A 17,183-nucleotide genomic window follows, 5' to 3' on the forward strand; every position below is an offset into this window, starting at 1 on the left:
TGCCCTGTGCCCAAAGAGAAGAACTAAGAAGACAGTTTTTCAGGGAAGTGTGGGACCATGCAGATGGATGAGGCTGGAGAGTTGCAGCTATTAGAGAGGGATTGGAGACTGAACTGAACACTTCCAAAGCTCACAGCTGGAAGATGAGCTGAGCTGGAGCTGGGACCCAGAGAGAAATCCAACTTGCTTGTCAGGCAATGGTGAATGCCAAACAATGCAATGGCACAAATCTCACACCACAGGAAGACACAAACTGAGATGATTCTGATTCCAAATGTGAATCAGCTGAAGACTGAGATAAGTTTGCAATAAAAGCATATTTACACTGGCAAAATGTCAGTGTGATTGTTCATTATTCTCTGCCTTCCCAAAGGCAACAGTTCCATCCCACAGCAAAGGTGATGGCCAATATTTATTAGTGGCAAAGAAATCCTGACAGACAGGTACAAAGGTATCACAAAAGGACTTGTTCTTCACAAAAGTGCTGTTCCTCACCAGTGACGCTCCCTAGCAGAAAGAGCAATCATGCTATCCATGCATCTCCTGCCACCATGGCATAGGCTCTGCTGGGGAAGTATTGTGCAAACAGAAAAAACAAGCCCTTTAATCTCATTCTGCTCTGTGCTGTAAGCTGAAGCACCAGCTGAAGGAGTGACTGTGGGAAGTGTTACTTAACCCAGTAACTCTGAGGTGGAGGTGCTCTCTGGGAATGGCAAGACAGCTGCAATAGGTGAGATGTGAGGGACTGGGACAGCTTTCAGCACACGTGGGCTACTCTGAGAAGTTAGTCACAAATCTCTATCAGGTATTTTTTCACAAGATGTCCTTGGTGAAATGCTATGTTCAGTGGCTCCTAGCCCGGCATGATTTTCACAGAAATGGCAAAAGTCAATTTGCTGCCCCAGAGCAGTTTCCTGGCTGAATTTCAGTAGATCACTCTGGAACACAGAGACATTAAAGCTCTTCAGCAAAATGGTTATGGGATTGTTTTCACATGGGCAAACAAGAATTTTCTCTCAACTAATTCTTGGAAATGCTCAAAGCATTCTAGCTGAAACTTCCAAAAACAATTCAGACTCAGCCAGACATCCAGCCTGAACAACTGAAGTTTGGCAAAGCTGTAAACAACTGGGGTTCATACAAGACTAGATTTTTTAATGAAAAGTGTCAGGCAAACTTAGATAGGGCTTTGTTATCAACTTGCTCTGCAGTATGTGTTCTCTTCTATATCCCAGCCTAACATTTCATTTGCAAATCAACTGTTATGCCTGTTATATTATAGTGTTTTGATATTGCATTTTGTGTCTGCTCACATCTATACTTCAAATTTTCATTTTCTACTGTGAATTACCAGTTGATGAGATATATTTTACCAAGACCTTCAAACTAAGAGAAATTCATCGAACACCACCATTAAGAGAGTTTTAGGTTATTGTCCAGATAAGAGAAATCTGTCAGGTGCATAAAAGTATCTCATGCAACACCTTCATTTTTACCAGCTTTTTCTTGACTTTAAGGAAGGACTTGCAAAGAAAATTTAAGAGAAAGCTACTGAAGAGACTCAAAATGTACTTAATGCTGGTAAGACTGTTTGTCAACAAATCTGTTCCCTCCCTTCTGTGTTCTAAAAGAAGTATTTTTTAGAGATGCTAAAAATAAAACCAGAGGTTTTATTAAATAAATTAATATATTTGTGTTTGTAATCAAAACATCAGAAGGGGTGTCTGTTCTGACTTTTGCTATTTTATCATTGGTGGATTTTGTGTATTCTTAGAGAATACATGAAAAAATAACATAATCCCAATCTGTGAGCTGACATACACAGCACATTCTCAGACATGCTCTAAGAAATCTCTCAATATTCTTTTTTATTGTTTCAGCCAAACTTGCTAAGTTTTTTTTTTTTTCTGTATTTGACCTGCAAGTGATGCCTATTTTGGCAACACTCAAAAAATATGTAAAAATAATATAATGTCTGCAATTTGTGTTTTCCTGCCTGCAATGCTCTATGACAGCATTTTTAAGACGAACCAGTCTGACACTGCCAGACTTTTGTGCAATATCCTTGGGAATTTTGACCCATTAACTACAGCAGATTGTTAATGCAAGCTGTTTCAGACAGGCTCGTTCCCATAAAGAAAGTGTTTTGATTTGAGGGGTCACACAGATGAAATGCCACTCATCAGAGTTAGAAACCAGATGATTCCACTGAGCTGCAGGACAGAATTGAAAAGTTCTGCCTTTCTTGAGAAACCTGTGGGAGGGGAATTGCACCAAAGAAGAGAAAATGAATCCAGTATAACACAACAGTACCTACACCAGGTATTTCTTGAACTGTCAAAGACAATGGCAATGTCTTAAGTTCTTACAATAGAGAAACTGTCTGCAGGACTCAGAAATGGGTATTTGGACAAAAATGTGTGAATTTTGGGTCACAGAGAGTTAACCAACTCTATCACTTTGCATGTAGCTTTGGGTCTTCCCAAGTGTTAGCTCTTGCTCCAGTGAATATTTAAATATTTCACACAAAGTTGACTGAAACAGTCAAAGTATTTTCCTGAGACATGATTTAATATCTATACTGTAGTAAAAAGGTGCTGTAACCTTTTCCTTTCTGGGTTGTTTTGGTTGGGTTTTTTTCATGGTTCCAAACTCCCACTTGTCTTCCTGTTCCTTAAATTTTGATAGAAATAATAAAAGCATATAAGCATAAATAAGAGCATAATAAAAGCAGTATTTTGAAGTTTAGTAAGATATTAAATTCAAACAAAAGCTAATGGATCTCACTGCAAATCCTAAAACAACAACAACAACAACAAAACCACAGAAAACACAGCAAAGTATTCCTTTGTTTTTCTTTTTTTAATTCAGCCATCAATCAAAAAAATAAAGATATATCATATTTAATTTTCCTGAGAATTTCTCTGAAGGACTGATTGAAGCAATGCCTCCTTCTCACTTTTGTCTCTCTCTCTTACATGTTGACTGCTTGCCTGCCCTTCAGCTCCTTCTTTCTAAGAGATATGAATGTTCAAGGACAGAACTGGGAGCACTGTAAATGTTCTTGTTTTTCTCAGGGAGGAAAACAGTCCTGCATTTGTGAAAAGTTCCTTTTGTGGGTGGATCACCACAGCATTTCTGAGTGTTTGATTATGATCTGAAAACTCATATGGACCAATAAATCAAAGCCTGTTTGCTAGGGAATTATGCACTGAGATGGGCAAAATAACTTTTATATTGTCTATGGTAACAAATATAACTAAAATAAAAATACAAGGTGACAACTAATGTAAAATGTGAAATATAGTTGACATACTGCAGAGCTGTATATGCAAAATTATTTTTATTCTCAGGCTCAAGTGTCTATTTTCTTAGGATGTGGGAGAAGGAATGAAGAGACAGAAGAGAAGCTGTTGCTGCAGCATTCCCAGATGAGTTGACTGATGTGCTCCCCCAGCACAGGAGCTGCCCTGTGTCTGCTGTCCACTACAAGTGACCAGTGGGTAATTGCACACTTGCAGAGTTGCACTGTGATGCAGATACAGCCACAAGGAAGGCAACATTTTCAGCCTAAGGGAGCCTTGAGACACAGTTGATGTTGGGGTGAACTGAAATGCTATCTGTCAGCTGTAGCTGTCAGCAAAAATATTGGAGGGATAGCAGCTGCATCATGCCACAAGCAGGGGAGTGGAGCAGCCTCAGCTCCAAAATAGATTTTAGAGTCAGACAAGAGTTCTCTTTTAATGAACTCCAGTAATAGCCAAGGACCATTTATTTTCTAAGCTACTTTGAGCCAATTGATAATGCTACTGCTTTTAAAATGTTATAAACAAATGTTTATATGCAAGTAAACATATGATGCAAGTAAAGAGCTATTTAGAATAGGATGTATTGAAAGGTATGTTACTAAACATTTAACATGTAATTTTCCATACTAATTATTTTCTGCTTCTCTAGCTTTAAATTTGCCCTCACCATTTTATTCTGTAAGTTCTGATACAGCAATGAAATTGATATGTCAATAAAAAATCATAACCATGTTTCTCAGCTGAAAGAAAAATTAGTAGCTTAATACAACTTCTATAGGATTCATTCTTCCATTTCAGATAATTTAATTAGGAAGATACTAAGTTATCCTGAAGGTATTTATTAAAGAATAGCATCTTACACTCTTTTTGGATTGTGATTAAATAAAATAATAATAAGCAGTGGTCTATTCAGGATCTTGAATTCCAAGATAATGTAATAAAGTTTGTGGCAGTGTGTTATTGTTTACTGCTTGGAAAAACTTACACAACAGCAGAATATTGCTCCTGATTTTTGAGCTGCTGCTAATGAAGTACAACCAGACAGGGAACAGTTGCCATGAGTCAGGAAATGTGGATGTTCCTGGACAGAGGCCAGTGGGGCTCAGACACACAGAGATGAGATGTATATGCATCCTTTGGAGGAAATACACTAAGTTGTTTTGAAGCATCTCAAGCTGCCTGATCCAAGAAACAACCAAATGACCACCCTGAAAAGAGATTATCACCTCTTGGTTTCTCAGGGCCCCCTGTTTTTACATCAGGAAAACAACAATGAAGTAGGCTGTGCAGGGGAGCTTAGAGATCAGATACTAGGTTCAGCCATGACACAGTAGGTTCAAAACCCTGAGGGTTTAACTTTGTTCTTTCACTATGAAAAGAAGAAAAAACAATTCCTCTGAAAACCCCACCAATCTCATACTCCTCAATTTAAAAAAAAAAAAAAACCAAAAACCATCAAACAACCCAAGAACAGCAACAGCAAGAAAACACCAACCAACCAGCAACTAACCAAAAAAGTTGGTTTTTTGTCCCTGATGTGCTGCAATTTGCTGTGAGACATTAAACAAACCTTTTGAACTCATATTCTGCTGTAGTATGGTATGAGTCTTTGGTAAGAGAATGGGTGTTACCACTGTACACATGGGGAGAAGCGCCACTCTCCACAACAATGAAGCATTTGCTGAAATTTGCTGCTGCTTTTCAGTACATGGTACATATGCAACTTCCTTTCCTTTTTTGAGCATTCTAGATGTTGTCACCATGAGTCACTATTTTTTTAAGTAAAATCAACTAAGATCATTTAAAATAAACTACTGGTTTATTTTCCTTTCCACACTTCTTTCTTGCATCTGAATATAACTGCCCAAAAAGCTGATTTTTTTCACTCTTTTTATCTTCCCTCAACCTTTCCCTGTGTCATTCCCCAAAAGGGGACTACAGCTTTCACTCCTCTCCCAACAGAGCGGACATGCAGACCATTCTTCTGTGCATATAAACCCAGAATGCAGGTGGCTGCTTGGACTTCCATGTAAGAGGATAATTTGTAAGGATAGTGAAGAAGGCAATTTTTCCCAATGAATTACAGCTGTACTGAGTGCAGAGAAGTGGAAACAGCCTTGCCTGCCCAGTGAGGTTGGGTGTGATAAAAGAGTGGATCAGCTGGCAATAAGCTACGTTGGAGTTTGGGACTGAGAGTCTGCTGGAGTGTGGGATGGAGTCTGCTGGCTGTGCTGTGAGGAGGTAAGGGGCATGTGGTTGTGCAAGATACAGGTAAGGTGAGAAGATACTGTGTGAGGGACAGACAGGGTTAGGTGGCAGGGTAAGGGACAGCTTGGGGTTAGCCAGTTATGCAGAAGGAAGGGGGAAACTTGCACAGAGGAGAGGAGTCAGAGCTGTGTGGGGCTGCCTGTAAGAAAAGGAGTCAGAGTGGCCTGAAAGAAGGCATGAAAAGCTTTTAACAGAGGACTGGTGATGATGCCAGTCCATCTTGACATAATTACTATGCTTCCACACTTCACATCTTTTTTCAGGAGAGCCCTCCCAATAAAGACCTGAGCTCCCTTTCATGAAAACCAAGGAAGGGTCATTTATTACCCCATTCTCTCCCCAGTCTGAGAGGCTCACAACTAAACTAAGAGATTATTCCCAGAGCTTCAGCTTGGACCTGGGCTGGTTTTGAAGCCACCTGTGCAGTTGTCACTGCTGTTCCACTGTGGCAGGGCACAATGTGGCACACCCACGCTGCCCTTGGCCATGTTTCAGCAGCTGTGGCCTCTTCTGAGCAATGGCACAAGTGTAAGGGTGAGATCTGCCAGCTCCCAAACTCACTGCCCCTTCTGCCTACTGGCATTGCTAACAACACAGATTCATATTTGGTTTTCAGGATATTTTAAAGCATCGCAGCACCAGATCATCTAGAGATCAGAGACTTCAACTTCCTTGAAGAGACTTCAACTCCCTTTTTTTTCCCTCTGGTTTTAATTTAAGCTGAGCATCATGTAATGGCAACTTAATTCCTTGGTATGTCCTTATGAAAAATCCCAGTTGGCAAGAGTCACCTGAGCTGCCACCATTGCTTTATCAGAGCAGGCATGACTGGAGTCACAGGTTACCTGCTGAGCTTGCCAAGACACAGGCAGGACCACAGGACATTTCTGCTTTCCAGGTGCTCCCTTTTCCTCCTTTCCCACAACCCTATTGTGGCTCCAGAGCTGCCCAACTCCAGCTAATTTGGGCAGTCATGTTCAGCTCACCCCTTCTCTCAAAGGTTCTTTTTCCTTCAGGATTATTTTTTTCCCAGCAGTCTCTTTCTTGTACTAGAGAGCTTGTCTGAGCACTCCCAAAATAACAACAAGCCCACAGTACCCTCTTTGCCCTGTGAATTGCTTCTGGTACAACTGAACCTGAGAGAATGGTTTTGATTTTCCTGAAATGTCTTAGTATTGACATTGGTTCCTATTCTGGTATAGTTTTGTTCTTAAACCTTTCTGGTCGCATCCCTGGTCCTCCTCCTCCCTTCTTTTTGCTGTGCTTTATCAATATGGTTGATTTATTGTGACCTGCAACTCAGGGCACAGCTAAGCTTCCCTCTAGGGAGCTCCTCTAAAAATACATATTCTTGTCACGCAGACTAATTCAACTTCTATTCCTACTTCTCCCTGCAGAATCTGGTTTCCAAGGAGGGCTATTTAAGTCTTCTTATTCAAAGCTGTTGACGTGATGTTCAATACTGCAACATCTCAGAGGGTCAAAGTCACTACTGTGTTTATTCTTGTAACATTGCAGGTTGTTATTAAAAGTGGAAAAGTAACTTGCTGAGAGTCAGAGGGAGTCACCCACGTGAAACTCAGCAATTCTCCTCCCTGATATGACAACTATCACCTTACATTTCAAGGTTAGCATTATTTTAAGCAACAAAATGCAAACATGACATTAATATTTTGGAGAGGGAACTTGAATTCAGCAAAGTGTTTTTGGTGAATAAGGAATCTATGAGATGTCCTGCCACTCTTACAGCCTTGCAGTTCAATCACACTCTTGCGGTCTGATTTAGACTTTGTTTACACAACTAGTGCACAATCTAGTGGTAACTAAATTAACCCTCCTTGTGTGCAATTGTGCTTGCCTTGTTTCTAGATACTCACTGCTGTCCTGGAGGGATTTTTGGAGCTCACACCATCAGCCTGTAGAACTGTTCCTATTCTACTTATTCCTTAAAAACTGCTACAAACTGTTATGTTGAGAGTATTCACTTAACACTTTTGTAGATTATTCAGTTTATTTCTGTTTATTTTCTAGGCTTCTTTTGTGCTAAGCTAAGGAGAAACTCACTACAGCTCTCACATATTTCTCTAGCACCCCATTAGGTCTCAGAGACGTGTAGTGATAAAGGTTGTGTGGCTGGTAGTGATACTGAACAGGGGCTAGAAACTTGTATCACTGTAGGGAGTTTGTTTTCTTGGAATGAGGCAGCTGTGTCATTATCACAGAGACAGCTCTGAACAGGTCCTCCTGGGCCTCCAAGTACACAGCAGTACAATCATGCTGAGTATGTTCTGTAAATTTTAATTTGCAAATATATAGAATTCTGTACCAAAGACACTTGCACTGCACCCCTCTATCTTTCTAATAAAAAGCTGTTCCCAAATAATTTGGGGTTTTAGAACATGTTCTCTGAAAGGAAAATCAATTTAAGTATTTTTTTCTCCAACCCACTAGCTACTTTTGAAACTCCTGCCCATATGGATACAAGGGAGTATAGTTAAAGATGTTTACCTGGAAATTCATGGTTAAGAGGTTTAGAGTTCAGGTTTAAAACACTCAGCTTCCTGACCTCCTGCTACAGTCATTCTTGTTTGTCCTAGCCTGTTCTGGTGTCTTCTCAAGCATGAACTCTTCTTCCTAAATCTCACTACCTTTCTCATTAATTTAACACTACTGAAGCTTATGGCAGTTTTTTTAATTAAAAGGGCTGCAAGGGTGTATTATGAGTGTGTGTGCAAGATACACCAGCTCCTCCAGTTCTTCTCTGCAGCAAGTGCTAAGTTTGCTCTAGACAAGTACAATGGGATCTGAGACCTCTGTACACCACCAGCAATGAGAATTCCCTCTCCTTTTTCCTTTCATATGTACAGATGGTGACAATATTCTAGTTAAAGTTCCAGTTTTAGGAACATTATTTACCTAAAGAGAAGGCTACCTGTCTTCAGTGGTTATTCTTAATAGGTATAAGAAATCCTATTTGAGAAGACTGACTGCCCCAACCCTCTGAGTGCCACAAGGCCTTTGCTTTGTCCTTGTTTCATGTTACAGTAGTCACTAACAGGTAAATTTAGATGCTTCCACGAGTTGGGCTTTTTAAAACTAGTCTGAGCTAGACTCGGGTTAACCAGAACTCCATCTAGGAATCCTGTTTGCCATATGTGCATCATGCTCTGCTCCTAATTAAGATACAATTGGAAAGAGATGTTCAGTGAGAAAAGGAAATTCGGCAGTGGAAAAAATCTCCAGAGTTTCCTTCCTCAAAAGCAGCATCTCTGTTATCCTTCCTTACATACTTATTTTCTTATTACTTACATATCAATGCTAGCCTTGCAGCTTATTGAACTACCTGGATAGAATATACTTAACATTTTTCAGAATTGTCTTTGCAGAAAGATGGCACTTCAATGGTGCTTAATTCTAAATGTTTGGCTTTCAAACAGAATGTAGCAGGCAGAAGGAAGAGGGTGTGTACTCTGAAAGCTGGAGCAAACTAAGATAAAACATAAATACAAGATTTTTTTGTCCTTATTATTCTTATTTTAAGACATAACACATCAGATATTTTAAAAAATTCAAACAAAAAACCCACTACAGGTGGGTTTTTGCAATTGTGAAAGTGCCAAAGAGCTGTGATTTGTTACTATCACCCAAATTCTAAGGTATCTTTTATTCAGTGTATTATATATTTTGATACACTGATTGTCATTTCTTGCAAAATATTCCATAGCCAGCCATGTCCAAAACTTTATGATCCAAAGATCACAAAGATGAGAGACCTTAGCATATCTATAAAAGAAAAATACCCAAAATATATGAAAATAATCAAAGCCCTGAGCAACCTGATCAGACTCTGGAGATAGTCCTGCTTTGAGGGAGACTGGATGATTTCTGCTAGTTCCTTCCACCTGAATTATGGTTCTGTAAGTAAGTGGCACCCCTCATGCAGAGGATATGCTACTGTGCCTTTTACTATTGTCACTCTGATGCCTTTTTTGCCTCGGATTCCAGCCTCTGTCTCGTGCCACTGGAAGCAGCAGGGGCTCCCACAGGTCCCAGCTGCCTCAGGACACGAGGCTCCCCTGGCACTCAGGAGCTGCTGCCATGTGTGTCCCTCTGTGCACAGGGACATCTTGTCCTGCACTATGTTTGACATGCTTGAGGACATCCAGCACAGCATCGTTCCCTTCCTGCCATCTCCTGCCCAGAGTCAAAAACTGGAATGTATTGTTTTCTCTAAAGAATTTTATCAGACTGAGGAACTGAAATCCTTATCTACTGGAATAAAATGTATGCTTATTTTCATTACAGAAGTCCTTGTTGAAAAATAAAAGGAGAAATAACATACTATAGAAGAACTACTCTAGCCTTTACCATAAAAGTTAGATTCAAGAGGCTTTGCAATTACTGAGGGTGAGACAAGTGAGATTTTTGGATAATTATGAATGACAGTCACAGGAACTGAATAACCTCAGCATGAGAAATATAAGATTTTAGTCAGCCCTGCACTAAACCAGTCATCATTAACCATGTGTTCTTTTCCTATTTTTTATTTATGCCCTTGCTTATGGCTTTTAAAGGGTTATTTTTTTGAACAATCTGGATTATATATTTTAAAAGTAAGGATGTTATTTGAGATGCATAACTAGATTGGTGAGCATAGTAGAAAGGGTATTCATAAAATCTCACACTATCTGAACTTGAGGATAAATTGTGTATGTTTTTTTCAGTGTATATTTGTTGTCACAGTAACTACAGTTTTCCCAATAAATGGAAATTGCATCGTTTCCTTAGCATTCAGGTTATTGCACTGAAATTGCACCATGAACTCACCATTACTTCTCCCTTCCTGTTGTCAACTCAGATCTCATCTAGTTAAAGAAGCAGGCACTAAAATAGGTTAGTTTAGATTTGTGCACATTAGAAAGCTGAAGCAAGTCTGCTTAGCTGCGTTACATCCTATGACTCATGCCTGTGTGGGAAAGACCTTATTTTCACAGAGATCTCTTAGATAAACAAGGCAAGTTGGCAGCAATTCCATCACACTGATGCAAGCAGTCTCTGCTTTCTGTTGCATTCATTTGCTTTATATTTTCTGAAAAACGCAAGCAGGCTGATAAACTTTAATGAGAATTCTTCTACCAAGGACACATGACCTTTCATTTTCAATTGCCTTTTTTTTTTTTTTTTTTTAATAATAGGAGCAGCCTTAAAACCAGTTTCTAAAAAAAAAAAAAAAACCAAAAAGCCAAACCCTATTCTATTACTGCAATAAAATCAATTTTTTATCAGTTGGGTTTTTTTAAAGTTTGTTAACAAAGCTGTAGCTCTTGCTGTCGACAACCATAACACACTAGTCAGTTAGATACCTCCCTCAAGCATACAAGCCTCTAAATACTGTGGACTTCATATAGAAAATGGATTTAGATTCCAATATATCACTTCTACATATGTGCTGGAACAGACTTTTGAACAGCATAAATCATATAACATTACACTCTTTGTCACCATTTCCCCAGAAAGGAAAAGTGAAGAAAGTAACCATAACTGTATAACAGAGCTCTAAAAGTGTATAAATCAAACTGGACAAATTTATTGCAAATTCATCAAGGTTTCTGCTCTTGTTTTGAAACCCCACCAGTTTATATCAGAACGACTTTGGCCACATCTTAGATAATTAAGATTTTAATTGTTGTTTTATCAGCTCTGAAATGACGCTCACTTGGACAAAGTGCAGCGATCTCTCGGATTCACACCCCCCTTTGCTCTGTCAGCACAGCAAGCAGAGGGGTTGTCCATTTAAGGGAAAAAGTACAAGCTCCAGCCTATTTCCCTGTGCTTTGGATGTGTTTGTCCCACTCCTTCAGCAGAGCATTCTGTTGTGCCAAAAACATTTCCTTCCTTGCAAAAGTCATGCACACATGCACATACGGTCTCCCGTTTCTGATGAAGGTTTAATTAAGCTTTTAATTGTATTTTCTCTGGATTTCTGAGTGTGTAAAACTGTGAAGGATGCTGAATCTTACAGATCACCTTTAGAGCTACAGTTTGTATGCTTTACTTGTGGAAAAGATTTAGAGAGATGGTGTAGACAAAGCCGAACAAGAATCACAGGGCAAAGCCATCTTGAATTAAAAAAAAAAAACAAAAAAACAAAAAAAAAAACAGCTCTCCCAACTTAGGAAGACTTTCTATTTGCACTCATATCAGTACTTATTTTACTATGATGCTGAGAATAAAAATTAACATAGAAAGTACAGATTATCTGCAGAAGCAGGAGGAGTAGGTGCAAGGACTCAAAATAAAAGGGAAAATCTAATCAAGTGTGCTGAAATGCAGGACTTTCACAAGTACATGAGGTTTCACACATTTTCAGCATGATCACAGACTCTCCCTGTCCCTGCCTGAGCAGGACACAGGCATAATTGTTTCTGCCCTTCACCTCAAAGCATAACTACAGGACCATATTACAAGTTCTAGTGTCAATAGCTTGGCTATTTGGCTACTAAGTAGAAAAAGAGAAGTTAAAAAATCTTAATAGTTCATGAATTGATTGTTTTCTCAGTTATCCAATATGTTCCACAGAGAAGAAAAGCCTGTAGTCCCCACGTAATTACCAATACTCTGCATAAAATTAGGAAACAACTTTCTGTAGAAAACAATGAAAGGAAAACAGAAACGGTTAAAAATGAAAACTACCACAATAAGATGAAGAAGCTGAAAAGTTTGGACATATGGGTTTCTTGTAAAGAAGTATTTAAACATCTCTATACAGTAGAATATCCTTATTTGTCTTTCTAGCTTGCAGTTCTTATCCTAGGTTTTTTATATTAAACATTTTGGTGAAATAGGAAGTATGAATAGATGGAGTTTCTTCTCATTTGCAATGTTGTTTCATCTGGCTTCTTCACCAATATTCACTTTATTTCTCCAATTGTCATTTTAGATATGTAGAAGGACAAAACCCCTGCCCCAACTTCAGTTTATACATTTAAATAAAATGCAACCTGCAATGACAGAGTTTGAGAAAGGAAGGAATGAAACAGGAAATTAGAGGAAAAGTAAATTATCTCTTAGAAAAAAATTATTTGAACAAGAATAGAGATGATCCTGAGGGGACTGGAAATTTATCTGCTAATTCCTGAATACTAAAACCTGATGTTATTAAATTCAAAGGAAACCTCACTCTGAATTCAGTGGCATAAACCTGACCTTTGACTGGCACAGCTCTGAGGCACATTCTTAATTTCTGCCTGGGGTACCTGAACTGAGTTAGATAAGATTACCAAAAGCCTTAAATTAAGCACGTGTGGAATCTCTGCTGACAGAAAAGTCCTGTATCAGGAGGAGTTTCTTTGATACAGCTCTATCAGTCAGAAGCTTTTATTATGGAAATGGATATAGTGGTGAAATTGTAACCCAGAGGAGCAAAACAGGGCATAGCAGCAAAACAGAGATTTCCTATATGCTGATGCTTAGGCTGCTTGCAGGAAGCACATCTGTTTCTTCAGGAATGCTACTTTGGCTGACATAGTTCTGTTATCATTAATGTTTACTCTGTCCATGAGTGTCAGGTGTGGCAGTGAGCAGTACTACAGAAAACTCAGATGTGGTGAGGTCAACATCAAGCTCAGTAAAGCCAGGAGCACAGAGGATGTACCAGTAAACACAGAGCCAAGGGTCAACAGACCAGATATGAGCAGGAGGAGCTCGGGGACATCAAGGATGTGTAAGCAGGGACAGAACAGTGCTGAGCTTTCAAGATGGATTTCAAGTCTTTGAATTTGGTGTTAAAAACAATTAGATCCTCTGTAAAGAAATTGAATGACTGAGGTGATGAAAACAGTCAGTTAAGATGGTGACTTTAGCTAGGGCTAGATCATCTAAAATTATAACAAAATTATAACAATTAAATAATTCATAATAACTATAACTATGAAAATATTATAATAAAATAAAAAAAAGCCACCAACAGAGTCTGGAAATTGATTCAGATTGGAAGAAGTCTTTAGCACCATGAAAGGCACCACAGTTATGTAAATATAAATAAAATCAAAATTATGCATAAGGGGAAAAAGAAATGGGTATCTTATGTCTACTTGTCTTCCACAAAAATTACTACAATGGAGTGTATCACCAAAAAGTAAAAGACTTTTCTATTTGATATAAAATTGACCTTGGTTTCACTGTAGTCATTAGAACTGGCTATATTTCAAATATGAAACCATCTGTTGAACAACCACATTATATATTCCACAGATTTGATTGGAAAATCCCAGAGCCTTTTTGTGGACACCTGTTGAAAAGAGTAATTTAAGCCTCCTCCTCCATTTTGAAGTGGAAAGGAAGACAGATGTACGTGAAACCACAACTCCATGTGTTAGAGTTTGAAGTTGCTATTAGACTGTTCAAATGTCACTTCATTTGACAGTTATCAGGCTAATAATTTGCCTTTTGATTTAAAAAACTTTGCTAAAAGTGAATTGTGCAAAAAAAGGGGAAGTTGTATAACCATACATTAAACTGAGCAACAACTAAAAACCAAAAAAGGGGTCAATATTACCACAGCATTTTCACAGATTTTGCCATCCCTGTATTTTCAGAAGGTCAAATTTGTCATTTCTCCACAATTTAATTTGCCAGATATTTCATTAAAGAGAAGAAACAGTAATTTTTACTCTAATGTCAAGATGACAAAGACTGTACAAATCATATTGTCTCAGTTTCATTTTCCACTGTGTAGCCTTCTTATTAAAAAATAACTTTCTCAGGATATGTCCTCATTAAAAAGTAGTTCCAAAGTTTCCTTTTGAGACTTAGATTTGGGATACCACAATGCTTTAGTAATTCCACAATAATGATTATCACATTAAATGATAGCTGCCAAAAAGTGTTTGTTTGGTGCTTTAGTGTGCTCCTTTCCAAGTAAATAAAATGCATTGTGCTACTTTTTGCTTTTAAGAATTTTCTTTCATCCTAATACTTTATCATTTCACAGGCAGTTACATTCTCCGTCACCAAGTACAAGTTGCTTCAGAGTATTTTAATTCCATCCAAACCATCCACTACTAAGATGTGGTATTGATGTCATTTATGTAGTATGCAGGGATGCAACTAGAATTATTTAGCTAAAGCAAGACATTCTCATCTCCCTGGGGCAGTCTCAGAGTCCACAGACTAAGTGTCAAACACCACAGACAGTCAGCACAGACTCAGTTCGTTCATTCCTTCTTTAGGACAAATATTTTTCATCTGAGACAATTCTACATAAATCTGTGAACAGGGTTGTAGCACAGGGTAAGTGCATTCTTTAAATCTCTGCCTTCATAACTGAATTCATATTGCATATGAACTTATAATCAGCATAAAAATTCATGAGTACTAGATTTCTTTTGTTTGCAGAAAACAGCTTTAAAAGAAGTGGCAGGGAGAAGTGGAATTCATTCTCCAATTGATCAAACAGCTTTTTTCAGTTAAGACAAAGTAAATCACACTAAGCAGTTCCTCTCCTAAATTACAAGACCACTATGGGGCAATATGCATTTCCAACAACAAACAGGCTTCCATCCTGCTGTCAGGGTAAAACATCTCAGAACTGGTTTCTCATTTATTTCACTAAAAGAAAAATACACTTTAACAACAATGACCCAGCTCAAGCACACAGGTACAATGACATGAGGTCAGTCCTTAGGATGGTGGCGTTATGCTGCTAATCAAAGCAGCAGAGATTAATATTCATTCTGTGTAAATAAGCACAAGAGAAAGAACCAAGAGCAGCTGTCACAAAGGTAGCATGAAAGGCACTAGGTGTGTCCTAAAAGTTAGCAAGGAAACAAAAAGTAAAAAGGCTCTGGGCCACGAAGCATTTAGTTACTCCTGTTACTGAATGGCTGTTTCCTTTTATTTATCACACAGGTTGTGACTGTTTGTAATAGCTGCTGGACTATCACTGGTCAGAGATTACATGTATTCTATTATTAAATATTGATTTGTCTTCTGTCTGCATGTAAGCAGATATAAACAAGATACACGTCAACATCTAGGCACATTTTTTCATATTACTACAAGCTGCTTCATTATGCTTCTTCTCAGGATTGCAAAATTTATTTAAGCAATGCTTTTTTATCCTGAAAACATAAAAAAAACCCCCCTCTAATACTTTTATTCCAGTTTTCATCTATTGACATTTCCAAATCATTCAGAATATTGCTCATTAGACAATTAGACATTAGGGGAAAAAAATTGTAAAAAAGACACTAGAAAATAAAGGTTCTTGTAAAAAAAAAAAAAAAAAAAAGGCGAAGTGGTTAACTCAATCTTACCTGTCAGCAACACAGACCTAGGAATATATCCTTTACACTTGCAAGATCACAGTAGCCCTTTCCACAGCACTACCACAGGAGTAGAATGATCCAGCTCAGGAGAGTACAAATATAGAAACTTTTCCCACTTTTCTGGGTCTACCAGCAGTTGAAGTAACGAAGGAAACAAGGTAGAGAACAGAAGACCAGAGCTGCTCCTCGCAGAAATCCAGGCAGGAGAAGTAGGAGGTATGCTCTGTCTGTGTCTCACCCAGACTTTTGTTTAAAAGTTTTTTCAACTGTTGCTAGGTGGTGTTAGGCTTTGGCAGTTTAGTTCTCAGATTGTATTTCCCCTCTTCTGGTCTCTTCACACAGTGTTACAGCAATGACTTTGTTGAGCTCAGCTCGCTTGTGCTATATTTAACCAGTGTTCTCAGCAAGTCAAGCCTGTCAACAGCTGAGAAGTTTGGAGCAGGCTTTGCTGAGTTCCTCAGCTGCTGAATTATCAGTGGATGTTGCACTGCACAGCCCAGCTACTACATTCACTGAAAGATTGTGGGGAAACTGTCAAACCCTTTTAAGGGCTTCCAGTGACTTCACAGGAGTAATTACTATTTAAAGCACTAAGTACAAGATGTGTGTTTAGGCATATATTTTAGACTGCTAGAGAAAGGATACTTGTGTTCACTGCAGATGAGTTCAATTATTTATACAGTGAGAATTTTCCTAGGACAAGTAGGAAGTTTATAATTTGAAAGGTATGCACTTCACTTGAGGAAAAATTACACGTGGGAAGAACTTTTTGCAGCATAATTTCTTACAGAGTTTAAATATACTAAGATGACATGGAGAAATTAATGAAAGGCTTAGGGTGGAAAGTTTTCACTGTGATATTTATTCCAAAGACAACTTTTTTCTCCTAGACCAAGAGCTTCCTGCAGTTATTCCTACACTGTCTCTCACTGAAGAAAACCCACACAAATCACAATTGGTTTAATAGGAGTATTAGGAACACTTTACTTTGGGGCTATATGCATTCTGATGTGTCCACACTTGCTTCTGGATCTAATTACTGCTCCTAATTCTCAGACATAAGTCTCTCAATCAACAGACCAGCAGTAACACTGGACAGCTTTCAGTCCACAAACTGCCATGATACCAAGACCCAAAGATGTTGCAGATCTGGAATAAGAATCTACCATCTCATGGCATCCTCTGTAAACGTCTCTGGCAAGGCAAATTCCCTACCCCAACAACTCTGTGCTTACCTGAGCAGCATTTCAGAGTTTAATGCAGAAAGAGCCTCCTTTGG

The 17,183-nt window shown here is 38.5% G+C and overlaps 1 protein-coding gene across 3 annotated transcripts in view; it reads right to left on the reverse strand.

The window, feature by feature from the left end:
• Positions 1-16,364, reverse strand: part of FILIP1 (filamin A interacting protein 1) — a 99,921-nt gene extending 83,557 nt beyond the window's left edge. For all 3 annotated transcript variants that reach the window (XM_079298976.1, XM_079298977.1, XM_079298975.1), the window contains exon 1: positions 15,893-16,364. The gene's annotated coding sequence lies outside the window, so the exon portion shown is untranslated. The remainder of the gene's footprint in view (positions 1-15,892) is intronic.
• Positions 16,365-17,183: the final 819 nt, after the last annotated feature.

Source organism: Erithacus rubecula (assembly GCF_903797595.1).
Source record: "Erithacus rubecula genome assembly, chromosome: 2".
Lineage (NCBI taxonomy): Eukaryota > Metazoa > Chordata > Aves > Passeriformes > Muscicapidae > Erithacus > Erithacus rubecula.